This window comes from Erpetoichthys calabaricus, chromosome 9 (assembly GCF_900747795.2).
Source record: "Erpetoichthys calabaricus chromosome 9, fErpCal1.3, whole genome shotgun sequence".
NCBI classification, from domain to species: Eukaryota; Metazoa; Chordata; class Cladistia; order Polypteriformes; family Polypteridae; genus Erpetoichthys; species Erpetoichthys calabaricus.
The window spans coordinates 66,625,812-66,640,279 of NC_041402.2; positions in this window are offsets into that span (position 1 = coordinate 66,625,812).

Genomic DNA, 14,468 nt, shown 5'->3' on the forward strand with positions numbered 1-14,468 from the left:
ATGAGTGAGTGAGTGAGTGAGTGAGTGAGTGAGTGAGTGAGTGAGTGAGTGAGTGAGTGAGTGAGTGAGTGAGTCAGTCAGTCAGTCAGTCAGTCAGTCAGTCAGTCAGTGAGGGATTTGCCTTTTATTAGTATAGATGTTGAATCTATTTCTGTTCTTATTTCTTTAAATTTCTGAACATTTTGTGATACTTAAGTTATTGTTATGTTCATGGGGCCACCATGGCATTATTTTGCTCCTACTAACTATCTTATATTACTTGTTCCGTTCTTGTCTTAATTGCTTCGATTTTCTTAAAATTTTTCTGAGCCATTGGAATTTTTTAATTGTTTAAACGTTTTGAATGCTGCTCTTTGTTTATGTTTTGACTTGTTTTATTGTATCATCATTTTGCTACACCATTTATTTTACATTTTGGGTGTCCTCATTTTGCTAAGATGGTCTCCATTGCTATGCCACACTTGCCAGGAGTCACATGATGCCTTCAACATGATAATATACAGTATAAGCCCACGTCATACAAGAATCTGTGTTCAGGATTCTGGACATTTTCTGAATCTTTTGCAAGTGCTTCTTAATTAGTAATCTCCATGTACTCTACAAATCATTTAGCTATGTTTAAAAATTGGGACTAGTGGCTTTAATTGTTTGATTTACAGTTTGACCTCTGCTACCTTCTTGTAAAGATTTCATCATCTGGTTCATTGTTCTTCTTGCCTTTGTTGTCTGCCAATTTTCACCTGTAGCAGAAAACTGTTCTACTTTGATTCTAAGATGAGAACCCCAACCGGCAAGAATTTTGTAGGCCAATTTCACCACCAAGAAATAATAAAGGAGGCAAGATCCAAACAGAAAGCCAGCAGGGGATAGAGTTTTGCACTTGACGCAGGAAAGGTTCCGATTATGCAAGTATGGAAAAAAAAGAGTGGCACATGGTAAATGTGTGATGTTTGCCCTGGAAGAACACCTGGTATAGCTCCTGATGCTCCACATGAAAAGCTAATCAGGAGGGCATAGATTTGCAGAAGGGAATAGGCAGTATTTTATTGTCTCTCTTATAGAGAAGGCCAGTGGGCAATTGCTTTAGAGATCACAAACTTTGAAGACAGCAAAAGGATCAGTAATGTAGGGACACTAAGAGTTACCAGAGTGAATTCTAGCCCTGGAGTCCATTAAGAAAATGACAGGCCTTAACCTTACCTCAGATGAGATACTGGGGATACTAACTCCAGGGTAGATTTAGTGGTACCTCAGTACTAGACGTTTATTAGGTGTGGAATGAGGATTGCAGTTTGAACATTGGCTGCGAGTTAAGCAGATCAGGATACAAAGATAGTGAGTAAGATGGCTGCACCGATGAGAGCTCCGAGTCATCTCAGCAAAAAGTTATTATTTATTTTCTTACTACTCACTCTCTTTTTGTTCGTACTACTTTATCATACTTTCAGTATGACCGGCAAACACTATTGGAATTACGTTCATCAGCCAGTTTGGATTTTACAACTGTTTTTGCCTGGAGTCTTTTGCTTACTCGCACAACGCCGAAGGAAAACAAAGAGGGGGAAACGCGCCGGAGTTCTGTGCCGAACCCGACAGAGAAACAACAAGCCTCCTCTGCCTAGCATCCTGCTCGCTAACATTCAGTCTCTGGACAACAAATTAGATGAGCTGCGCGCACTGATAAAGCACCAAAAAGACATCACGAACTGCTGCGTTTGGCGTTCACAGAGACGTGATTGGAGCCCAGCGTACCCGACTGCGCAGTCACACCAGACGGGTTCACAGTTTATCGGGGAGACAGAACGAAGGACTCAGGCAAGTCAAGGGGAGGGGGTGTGTGCTTTATGGTTAACTCTTCGTGGGCTATGGATGTGTGCGTCTTAAAAACGCACTGCTCGCCGGTTCTTGAGCTGCTGACCATTAAACTTAGACTCTTTTACCTCCCGAGGAAGTTCAGTTCAGTTCTCCTTTCAGTTGTTTACATCGCTCCACAAGCTGATAAAGCTTCGGCTATGGATGAACTGTATGATGTTATTAGTGGACTAGAGAACGCTAACTCAGAAGCAGCATTTATTGTGTTGGGAGATTTTAACAGAGCAAACATGAAGAAAGTTCTCCCTAAATACTATCAGCACATCTCTCCCCCTACAAGAGGTGATCAAACACTGGAGCATTGTTACACCTTATTCAAGGACTCCTACAAACCCCTCCCTCAACCAGCTTTTGGAAAAGCAGACCATTGCTCTATATTGCTGCTGCCTGCATATAAACAAAGACTTAAACAGGAAAAACCGGTTTACAGGGACATCTACAAATGGGACACTGAAGCTGAGGGGGTCTTACAGGACTGCTTTGAAACAACTGATTGGCAGATGTTTGAGGATGCAGCTGATGGCAACATCAATGAATTCACAGACTCTGTCACAGGATATATCAGCAAGTGCATTGACGATGTTGTCACTAAAACCACCGTTTGCATATATCCTAACCAGAAACCCTGGGTAAATAGGGAGATTCGGGCTAAGCTCAAGGCGCGGACCTCTGCCTTTGGCTCAGGGGACTCTGATGCATACAAAGCAGCCAGATACGACCTCCGGAGGTCCATCAAGAAGGCCAAATGGGACTACAGGGAAAAAGTGGAGTCAAGCTACCACAGCTCTGACACCAAGCGCCTGTGGAATGCACTGTGCTGCATCACTGACTATAAAAAGAAAAACACAGTCAGTGTTCAGCCCACTGCATGTCTTGCAGATGAGCTCAACACTTTCTATGCTCGTTTTGATGCAGCCAACAAAGAACAGGTGCTCTATCCTCAAGGGGGCAGTGAGTCTGTCACTCTGATCCTTGAAACGTCTGATGTGAGAAGGTCCTTCAAAAAGGTCAATCCTCGCAAAGCATCCCAGGCCATGCCCTCAGGGCATGTGCTGACCAGCTAGCAGGTGTGTTCAGCAACATCTTCAATCTCTCCCTGAGGCAGTCAGTGGTCCCCACTTCCTTCAAGGCATCCACCATCATTCCTGTCCCAAAGAAACTGGTGGTCTCCTGTCTGAATGACTATCGCCTGGTTGCACTGACATCGGTCATTATGAAGTGCTTCGAGCAACTGGTCAAAGGTTACATCTGCTCCTCCCTCCCCGACATGCGGGATCCTCTCCAATTTGCTTACAGAGCAAACAGATCTACAGAGGATGCCATTGCGCTAACAATAAACACTGCACTCACCCACCTGGAAAGAGGAAATACATATGTAAGAATGCTGTGCATAGATTACAGCTCGGCATTCAACACCATCATCCCCTCAAAACTTGTCTTGAAGCTTGACGACCTTGGGTTGGGGATGACCATCTGCAGATGGATTTTCTCTTTCCTCACAAACAGGCCCCAGGTGGTGAGAGTCGGCAAACACACGTCCTCATCACTCATTTTAAACACAGAAGCGCCGCAGGGCTGTGTGCTTAGCCCCCTCTTGTATTCCTTGTTCACCCACGACTGTGTTGCAAAACACGGCACAAACACCATCATCAAGTTTGCAGACGACACAACCATCATAGGCCTTATCACTGACAACGATGAGATGGCCTACAGAGAGGAGGTGCTGGCATTGAGTAATTGGTGCCTGGATAACAACTTGTCTCTTAACGTCAGCAAAACCAAGGAGATGATCGTGGACTATCGGAAACAACAAGGCAGAGAACACCAGGCTATCTACATCAGCGGCATAGAAGTTGAAAGGGTTAACAGCTTCAAGTTCCTCAGAGCAAACATCACCGAGGATCTCTCGTGGACCCTTCACATAGACACTGTAGTTAAGAAAGCTTGCCAGCGGCTCTACTTCCTGAGGAGGCTGAGGAAGTTTGGCATGAATGCCAACATCACCTCAAACATTTACAGGAGTGTGGTCGAGAGTCTGCTGACGGGCTGCATTACCGTCTGGTATGGGAGCTGCTCTGCCAGCAGCCGGAAATCACTACAGAGAGTGCTGAAGGCAGCAGAGCACATCACGGGCAAGAGTCTCCCTGCCATTGAAGACATTTACCTCCATCGGTGCTTGCATAAGACAAGCAGCATCATAAAGGACCACAGTCATCCAGCACGCCAGCTGTTCTCCTTGTTACCGTCTGGCAGACGATACAGGAGTCTGGCTGCTTGGACTACAAGACTTAAGAACAGTTTTTACCACCAGGCCATTCGACTCCTCAACAGCAACACCTGAACACTTACATACACTTACATTACACCTACATTGCATTACATCTACATTGCACTACTCATACACAAACTGTACCTGCACACACTCAGAATACTGACTGGAACATGCATCTGCACTTTATGGAATATGCATCTGCACTTATAAAACATTATCTGTGCAATAACTGTCATTTGTACTTGCTGCTCATTCAACTCATATTGCTCTATAACTTCTTTTAAAACATACACATTTTATTTTATATGGTTTGTCTATTTTTAACTTGTAATTTTTTTTTATTATTTTTTAGCTTTATTGGATCTAGGCTGAGTGACTTGTTTTTCTCGTCATACACATTTCATTGCATGTTGACCCTGTGTTAACCTATATATGACAAATAAATCTAAACTTAGAAAGAGAGATGGAAAATGAGAAACGCAGTACTTCGGTGTGGTACCATAGAGAGCAAGCAGGAGAGCCATTTAACTTAGTCAACAGGGGTTCAAATCTGAAGTAGACCCAGGGGAACAGAATGTTATGCTTACCCTTTGTTTATTGTGTACCCTGTATTTTATTGATGATTATCAATACGTTATGTGCTGCCCTTGTTAATAAACCTGTTTTTGTGTCCCTATGGGAGTAATCTGTACTGTTACACTGCAAAAATGATTTATCCTTTCAGTCACTTCCTTAACCTTTTGAATATCATAACGTCTACCTGTGAAAAAGCAGAATGTTTCAAAATAAAGAGATCCATTATCAAACCCAGCATATAACTAATATTGATTCATTGTGACTTTCCAAACTGAATTTCAGGCTCATTACAGGTTTCAATCATCTCCTGGCTGAACTGTGAGCAACATCCTCTTCAATGCCAGTTGTCCATCTACACTGCTCATTTCCGCTCTTTTAAGAATATCACCCTTCTGAAATGTTTAGATAATTCTGTTCTCCTGAGAAGAACATTCTTCTCCTAGATGTTGTCTTACCTTTCAAAGTAGTTGTATGAATATTCTGTAAATTTCATATCTGTAATCTTGAATTCAGTGTAAAGTGCTATGATGCTACAGTACATAAAAGACATTTATAATCAAATTATATTTAAAATTGAGCTACATGGATGTGCTGGGGTTAGTGCTGCTGCCTTATAGATTAAGTTTCATGCGTTCAAATGCTGCATCTAAAAGCTGTCTGTGTAGTCTGCACATTCTCTCCTGTATATTGGTTTTTCAGCAAGTGTGTGTTGGTTTAAAATTGTCTTTGAGTGAGTGTGAGGGGACCCCGCGATGGATTGTTGAGCTTTCAAGGGCTGGCTACTACTCTGACCGTAAGTTAAATTAGGGGATTCAGAATGTTAAATTATGTTATATTTTAACAACATGTAGAGATCTAGGTTTGTCAAAGGAGAATGCATTATATAAAAGTAAACTGAATTTCATTTGTTAATCTAGTACTTTTCTTTACAAAAGATGAAACTTGCAGATTTATAAATAAATCTTCAGGGATGTGCATTTTAGTTTTTAAGATTTCTTTAAAATTCTCATTGCTGTCTTACAGATTTTAATACCCAGAAATCTGTTACGTTACTTTTTTTTTCTTTGTGTAATTCACTTTTAGAACTTCTTAATCATGTATTTAATTTGCAAATTAGATGAGCTCACACAATCAAATATTATTTAATCCTTCAACAGAAGGGCTCTTTCAGCCTTTCCTACCTGCATGTGTGTACTCATAATTATGTGATTATTTTCAAAAATACCTAGAAAGCAATAAGGCAACAAAATCTTTAATGTTGTCGGTAGAGTGAATCCCCTCTTGTGTGTAAAACACACATCTTTAGTAAATTTCCTAAAGAATAAATTACTGCTTGTTGGGAAGTTCTGATTTGAACTACTAAAATAAGAAGTTTAATTAAACAGGATGTTATTTAAAGGCACACATTATCCCCTGTTGCACTGTGACTTTTCTTATTTTAAAATGTTTAAATTGAGCATATTATATGGGAGCTACTCAATAAATAATTTTCGAGAGACCAGGCTTTCACAAATCATTTCAAATTCCAAGCGTCATTTCATATCATACATTGGATATTCTTCTATAAAAGCAGCATCTCAAAATAAAAACAAGCAAAACAGAGCAAATGTAGATCCTCTTAATCATCGAGGAGGTGGTTCTGTCCTATGTTAACACCACCAATGGCAAGACAGGAACTGACCACAAATATAATGTTCAACAAAGTGACAAACCACCTACAGACACCCAGTTTAGAATCACCAATTAACTTAACATGCATGAAAAGCAGAGTACCCAGAGGACATAGGAAGAACAAGAAAACTCCACACAGACAGAAACCAGCTGTGGGATTTGATTTCAGGCTTCTAAACACATGAGGCAGCAGCACTAACCACTGTGCCACCATTCCACATTTAAAAACAATCAAATGATATCCAAGCATAGTTGAATGCAAATTATTTTGTGGGATTTTAGTAACTGCGTTTCCAAAAAAATATTTCTACTAATAATTTTTCAATCATTGGTGTTTTACTTTCATGTCAAAGGTTTAGATAACTGTACTTGGTGTAATTGAGATTCAGCATGTGCCAGATAATACCAATAACAGTCTATGGTTAAAAACTTGGCATAATATGATGAGAAGCCCCAAAAACTTCACACCTTTTATATTAATTATTGGCACTTAGTATTAAGATCTTGGAAGATCCATACTTTTTTATCCCAAATTTTATTAAAAATGATTTCTATTTTCTCATGGAACTACCTAACTGACTAAAAGAAAGAAAGAATATTGACTTGCTCGATATACCTTTACTTTTCTCACAGACATTTTCTTTTGCTTTTTCCACCCTTATTTAATTTACCTGACCAGTATGTTCTTTCTCCAAAGATTTTGTTGGCACAATCCTGTACAAAATAGAAGCGTCAGTAATCGATGCGGTCCTTCCTTGTCAAAGTGGCTGTATTTCTCCTTTATGATGGCCTGAGCTCTACAGTGATTCTGCTACCACAGTGGTTCTCTTCCTCAAACTGTGGAAAGCTTGCATTAGGACTTGTCCTTTGTCTTCACCACATTGCTCTTCTTAATGCATTCAGTTGGTACACTTTGCATTACAATTTTGTATTTTTTTTTTGTTTGTTTTTAAGCAAACTTGGGAGTAGAGCATCATGGGAAGGCATGTTGTGGCATTGACTGGTGTATGTTTTCCACTATATGTGTGAAAAGTAGATGGCCAGAAGGAAAGGGTTATTTTATTTTCAGGTAAAAATAGAAAATAAATCAGAGTAAATCCACAGTGAAGTTTTGGATTCAGAAATACCTCACCTTGCTTGCATTCAGTGAAAATGACAGGACTTGTACTCAAGCACACTTGACAGGTTGTCATTGCTAAATCACTGCCACACTGTCTCCACTTGAAAACTGACCCCTTCAGCTCAGTGGGCCCAGTGGTCATGCCGTCCCTGTCTTATTCAAAGCATTTCTGACAGGAGACATCAGCTCTCCACAGCAAACTCTGGCACCTGGGACACTGTGGGATTACACAGGTAAGACTGGGTATTTTCTGATGTCTCCAGACTAGTAAGCTAGGCACAGAAATGACATTTAAAGGAACAGATTCAGAGTTTAAATATTTAAAAACAAAGAATGAAAAAGTGAACCCATATATAAGAATCCATTCATGTATACATAAACATATATTTATGAGTGTGTTTGCGTCTGTGTGGAAATAGTATGTGCATAAAACATCAATAGAATGATGAACAGGCAGAGAATAATTATCAACTGAGAAGTCAGATTTTTTGTTTCTAAACACAACTGCTAACAAATTCCTTAGTTTAGTTATATTGTTACACCTACTGTATGTATGACGATGATGCCGGCCTGGCTTTAGATTATCTGCTACTCAGCTTTGTGTGTAGTATTAAGAACATTATTCAATAGTAGGTTCAATAAAAGACCAGCAGCAAAAACTTTAAATGGAAAAAATTAATTAAATAATCAATGATCAACGCTCAAGCTATCAGGATAGCAATAGAACTAATTAAACATTCAATGATGACAATAATGAATCATCAACACTCATTAATAAAACTCATTTTAAGAAAAGCCTTAAGACATATTTAATATTGTTTAATAAGCGAACTGTGAAGAAGAAAAAGAGAAGAGAAATCAGAGAAACAAAATGAATCAGTAAAAATAAAACCTTTCAGAAAGAAAACATCCACGTGTATAATAACTGCCAAGGCTCCTGTTTAGAACTGTTATTAAACATCCTTTATTTTCCTAAAAATGAAAGACACCTGTAGGTATCGTGACTTTACTATAAGCGAGGCTAATAGGCAAACTTCTAAATCTGGTGCTAGTTTTAGTGTTACAAATTCTCAAAGGTGCCTTACTTATACCAATATAGTGGCTGACACAATGTCTCATTATTTATGCATTTGTTAGTATTCTTGACCTGTTTACAGTGGTATACCTTCAGCCATAAAAACAGTATACACACAAGATATTGTACAACAAAATTCTAGTAGGTTTAACTTTTTTAAACCTGTTGCAGGCTCATTTATTTTTTTCTGACAAATTTCATAATGTAAATATGCTAATGTATATAATGGATGCTTTGGCCCAAGCAATAATAGCATATGCAACTCCTAGAGTCAAGCAGCCATGTGTACTTCATAGGTACGGTATACGTCACCAATCAAGGCCTGCTCTGCTCTTCGTAAAGGTTTTCCTGCCTCTTCCAGTTAAATAAAGAAGGCCAATAAATGGTAAGCCTTTACATTTTTTATGTGTTGCTGTTATTTATCACAGTCATGCTCCATTTCCATCATTCCTGCACACTATGTAAATAGACCAAAGACTTAATTTTCCATGCAGAAAATAAACATTACTGTATCTGAGGGTGGTCCAGAGATTAGTGCAGATGCTGTACTGCACAAGTGAATTGTGCTCAGATCTCAGACGGTCAATATGTGAAGACATCATGTGATATGGGGCTAAATGTGCCTCAGGGTTGGTTCTTGCACTACTCTAGATGTGACAAGACAATTTAATAAGTGGATTCTGAAAATAAACAGGTGGATGAATAGATATTTGTAAATGGCAGTACAATGAAGCAAGGGTGGAGCGCAGGTTAGTATTAGTGTCTTGCAGCTCTAATTGCACAGGTTCTGTCTGAAACTTGTGATTCATTTACGAGTACAATCAATAAGTTCCTATTGGGAAAGATGGATTTGAAAGATGGTGACAATCTGTAGCTACTCCCAAAGCAGCACAGCATTAGTAGTAGAGTTATTCACCAGTGGTATGAGGAAAAATGACAGGAAACACGGTATATACTCACGTATAAGTCGGGACTTGATTTTATTATATAATTTCTGGTATTTTATAATGTCAGTTGTATAAGTCGAATGCGGAAAACTCACGCTATTGGTCCAAGAGATTATGATATGCTAACGCTCACCTGAGAGAGTAACCACGGAGCACACTGCCTTTTTTTCTATGTGGGTGTGGCAATGCGCTGTATCAGCGGGTGCACCTAACCTCTCTCTCTCTCTATTGACCACACGGTAATACTCGAACTTTTCAGAAGCAATGTGTGCAGTGATTTGTGTTTTTTGTATCTCACACCCTCATACACCTTTATCGTAAGAGCATCCCTTATCTATGATGGAGAAAATATGAAGCTGGTTTTAAATTAAATGTCTTTGAAGTGGCGTAAGAAATTGGTAACTGTGCTGCTCCAACAAAGTTTGATGCGTCTGAGAAACGTGTGAGATTGGAGGAAACAAGAAGATGTAAAAAAATAAAATACAATTAAATGTCGCATTTTGGAACGGGTGTATTAGTCGGGGTCTGATTTTATGATTGATTTTTCAGTTTTCAAGACCCGACTTATACGTGAGTATATACGATATTTACTGAAACTGAAGGTTTAGAAGCTAAAAAAGAATGTGACAATTTTTTTAAGACTCTGAAAGCAGCAAGTGTGGTTTCCATATCATTTAATGTGAATGGGATTTTAGAAGACATGAAATAGGACATTTGTAGTTGAAAAAAAGAACCACACTGTGGTGGGTTGGCGTCCTGCCCGGGGTTTGTTTCCTGCCTTGCGCCCTGTATTGGCTGGGATTGGCTCCAGCAGACCCCTGTGACCCTGTGTTAGGATTCAGCGGGTTGGATAATGGATGGATGAAATAGGACATTTGTAGTTGAAAAAAAGAACCACACTGCGGTGGGTTGGCACCCTGCCCGGGGTTTGTTTCCTGCCTTGCGCCCTGTGTTGGCTGGAATTGGCTCCAGCAGACCCCCGTAACCCTGTAGTGGGGATATAGCGGGTTGGATAATGGATGGATGTAAAAAGAACCACAGACACTATGTCCAGCAGGTAGTATTAGCTCCACAATAGACCAGGTACACTGTTGAGAAATGCACTGTGGAAAGGTAGCTCAGCTGTCTCAAGGCCTCAGTGACGACAAAATAAAAACAATACTCAGTCACTAATTCAGACACTCCATCTTTGTCTCACACTCTGTCTCTCCTTTATCTCTATTATCTGAGGTCCCCTCATCGCTCCAGCCATTATCTCATCCTGATTCTTTCAAAGTAGGCAGACTTTTTGAGGACAGGAAGTTACTTTGGGCAGCAATTCAAAAGTTTTTGGGTTCAGTGGGTCAGAGGTTGCGGTGCCTCAGTATATTGCAGGTCCTGTGGTAACTTTTAAAATATCCTCTTCAAGTTATTTTGTAACTAGAAATTTCACTCCCTTTTTTCTTGAAAACTGTGGAAATAAAGAACTTTCTCAGCATTTCTCCTGGCAAAACCCCAAAAATACATTCTCACAAATGGATATAGTATATACTATACACCCCGTGACCCTGTGTTCGGATTTAGCGGGTTGGAAAATGGATGGATGGATGGATATACTATACAATAAAATGCTAGTGTCTGTGTGTGAGTGTGTGTGTGAGCCGGTTCCTCTGAGCAATCTGATTGGTCAGTGTGGCTTTTTTGTGATTGGTCAGCATGGCTTCAGTCACACAATTGACAAGAAAAGTGCCAGGCAAGAGAGGCTGAGACACACGAGGATGTCTAAAGGCATAGGAAGAATGCCGAGACTGACCTTCAAAGACGGGAAGTATTTGCAAGAATATGAATGATGTTTTCACAGTGGGAAATGGGTCCCAGCCATCTATCATTGGTGATAGTCAAAAAGCAGACAGAAGGTGAGGAAGTTGCCTCGAAATGACGGACAAGCAGACTCTATTAGAACATGCATGAGAAAAGGAAGTGCTAGGCAACAGAGGTTCAGGCACATAAGGATACTGAGGAAAGTTGTGCAAGGAATACTGAAAATACACATAGGGCAAGAGATATCAAATATTAAATAATTTTACATTTTTTTCTATTACCTGTCTTTAACAGGTAATGTGGCTAGTAATAGTGAAAGCAAAAAACAGAATGCACAAATTATAACATAAAAAGGAAAAACAAGAAATGTAGCACAATAATAGTATGTAGAAATCAAACATATTTTTATCAAAGACTAATATTTCACATGGTGGCACAGTGGTAGCGCTGCTGCCTCACAATAAGTAGACCTGGGTTCGCTTCCCGGGCCCTCCATGCGTGGAGTTTGCATGTTCTCCCCGTGTCTGCGTGGGTTTCCTCCAGGTGCTCCGGTTTCCTCCCTCAGTCCAAAGACATGCAGGTCTGGTGCATTGGTGGTTCTAAATTGTCCCTAGTGTGTGTCCTGCAGTGGGCTGGTGCCCTGCCCGGAATTTGTTCCTGCCTTGTGCTGGCTGGGATTGGCTCCAGCAGACCCCCATGACCCTGTGTTAGGATATAGCAGGTTGGATAATGGATGGATGGATAATATTTCATCAGCAGGTCAAGTTTAGTATATAAGCACAAATCTTATTGAATACACAGGCAACAGTGATGCATTTAATATTTACTTGACTTGCTGCATAAGGAGACAGAAGGATAATTTTTGGTGGAATGCTGATACAACAGAGGCAAATGAGGACAAAATATGATGCGTTAAGTTGTGTCAAAAAAAGAAAGAAGGTGATAGAATAATCTACATTGAAGGCTGGAAAAGCAGTATTGAAAATGCTACAGAATAAGCAAGAAATGTGAAATATTTTCAGAATCATAAAACAGATGGAGAAAAAGACAAGAAGAAGTGAGTCTGAGTTGCTTGAAAAATTCCAGAACATATTTAAGTAATGGAATAAAAACAGATGAAAAGTAACAGACCTGGGTTCGCTTCCCGGGTCCTCCCTGCGTGGAGTTTGCATGTTCTCCCCGTGTTTGCGTGGGTTTCCTCCGGTGCTCCGGTTTCCTCCCACAGTCCAAAGACATGCAGGTTAGGTGGATTGGTGATTCTAAATTGGCCCTAGTGTGTGCTTGGTGTGTGGGTGTGTTTGTGTGTGTCCTGCGGTGGGTTGGCACCCTGCCCAGGATTGTTTCCTGCCTTGTGCCCTGTGTTGGCTGGGATTGGCTCCAGCAGACCCCCGTGACCCTGTGTTTGGATTCAGCGGGTTGGAAAATGGATGGATGGATGAAAAGTAACAGTGAGCATTTGCTGAATGGCAGTAACTGTTTGTTACAAGAAAATGGAAGGATATAGCTAGAAGTTATGGAATAGTCTTGGAGTTGAAGGTCTATGCAACTCCACAGTGAGGGTCTTACAGAGTGAGATGGGATGGGGTGGTGGTTTACTTGGTAAAAGTCATATTCAAGACTTTGCTAGCAACATGTGCAACTTGTTTAGAGTTTGTTGGCGTCTTTTATAGGAAAAGCATTAAACAATTAGCTATAATAACTCAGCAAATAGTTAAGAAGATGTGACAGAGGATTTGCACATTAGAGGTGGGGTGGTAGGCCCAGTTTAAAAGGAGACAGAATAACGTTTTGAATACACCCAATATGTGCAAACGAACATAGATTGGGCCTTTGAGGCAACAGCGCTAACGACAGTGCCACCCCGCCTTCTTGGAGAAAACAAGAAAGATTCAAAACATAGGTTTGTCTATAGTATGACAAAGGAGTAAGATGTAAGGATCAAACATTCGGTAAGAAAGGGTCAAGCTTTTATGGGTTCTGCTTCAAATCTTATAATAATAATAATAATAATTTTTTGCATTTATATAGCGCTTTTCTCACTACTGAAAGCGCTCAGCAATTGCAGGTTAAGGGCCTTGCTCAAGGGCTACAGAGCAATAAGAAGCAACTGTGTTGTTTCTTAGTTGCAGGAAGTTAGCCATTATCCAAACTCTGACATAAGTGTGAGAAAATGCGTGTTGATACATATAAACATAAAAACTAGAGGGAAGCTACAGGGAATCTGCTTTACCAGCATCAGCATACAAAAAAAGTATTCATTCATTTTTACATGTATGCAGCTGAATGTTGCTTACCATGGTGGACAATATCCCACTTCAGTGAACCTTCCATACTCATCTTATTTATTAATTTATTTTTTCTCCAACAGATGCTAATGTTTTCACAGATTATTCACATCCAAAGTAAGTGATTTTCACAGTAATAACACAATGTTCACAGGACCACCAAAAACATGTTCACTTCTGAGGCTAAAAAGTGCAAATTGCTTGACATCTGCATAAATATTAATATATCATCTTCATCCAGCTATTACTTTTGAAATATATATAACAAATATTGCTATACTATAATGCTGCACATATAATATAAAACCATAATTAACATTTAAGTTGTTTTATTTCAGAGAATTGCCAGAAATCTTTAAATGTAGTCTGTCTCAACAGCACAATGAAATTTACTTTCTGCCTCTACTGAGTCAGTTGGCAGGAGAGAGAGAACAAAAATCGATCAATGCAAGGCTGTCAGGTGAGAAAAGGTACAATATGTTGTGCAGTTCATCAAGCTGTAGAAACTTTTCTAAAGATAAGTAAACTTGTCTCTTTTCTCAGCTGGTTCTGAGCCTTACATCTTGACATGTGACATTTGAAAGGATTGGGTGTGAATGTCATGGCTAGGCATGTGAGATGGTGTGCCTTCACCAACCATTCATGCAGAGATTTTGTAAATTAATTTTCATTGCATAAAATTATTTAGGACCATTTCAGTTACCTAAGTTAAGATTCTTAGATAGTTACCTAAGAATCAGAGAGCAGGTGGAAGACTCCAGCCTGCTTAGCACCACACGTACAGACATGGAGCACTGTTGGCAGAGTATAAGCAGCAGAGAGCAGTGAAGCGCAGCCAAAAAAAAAAAAA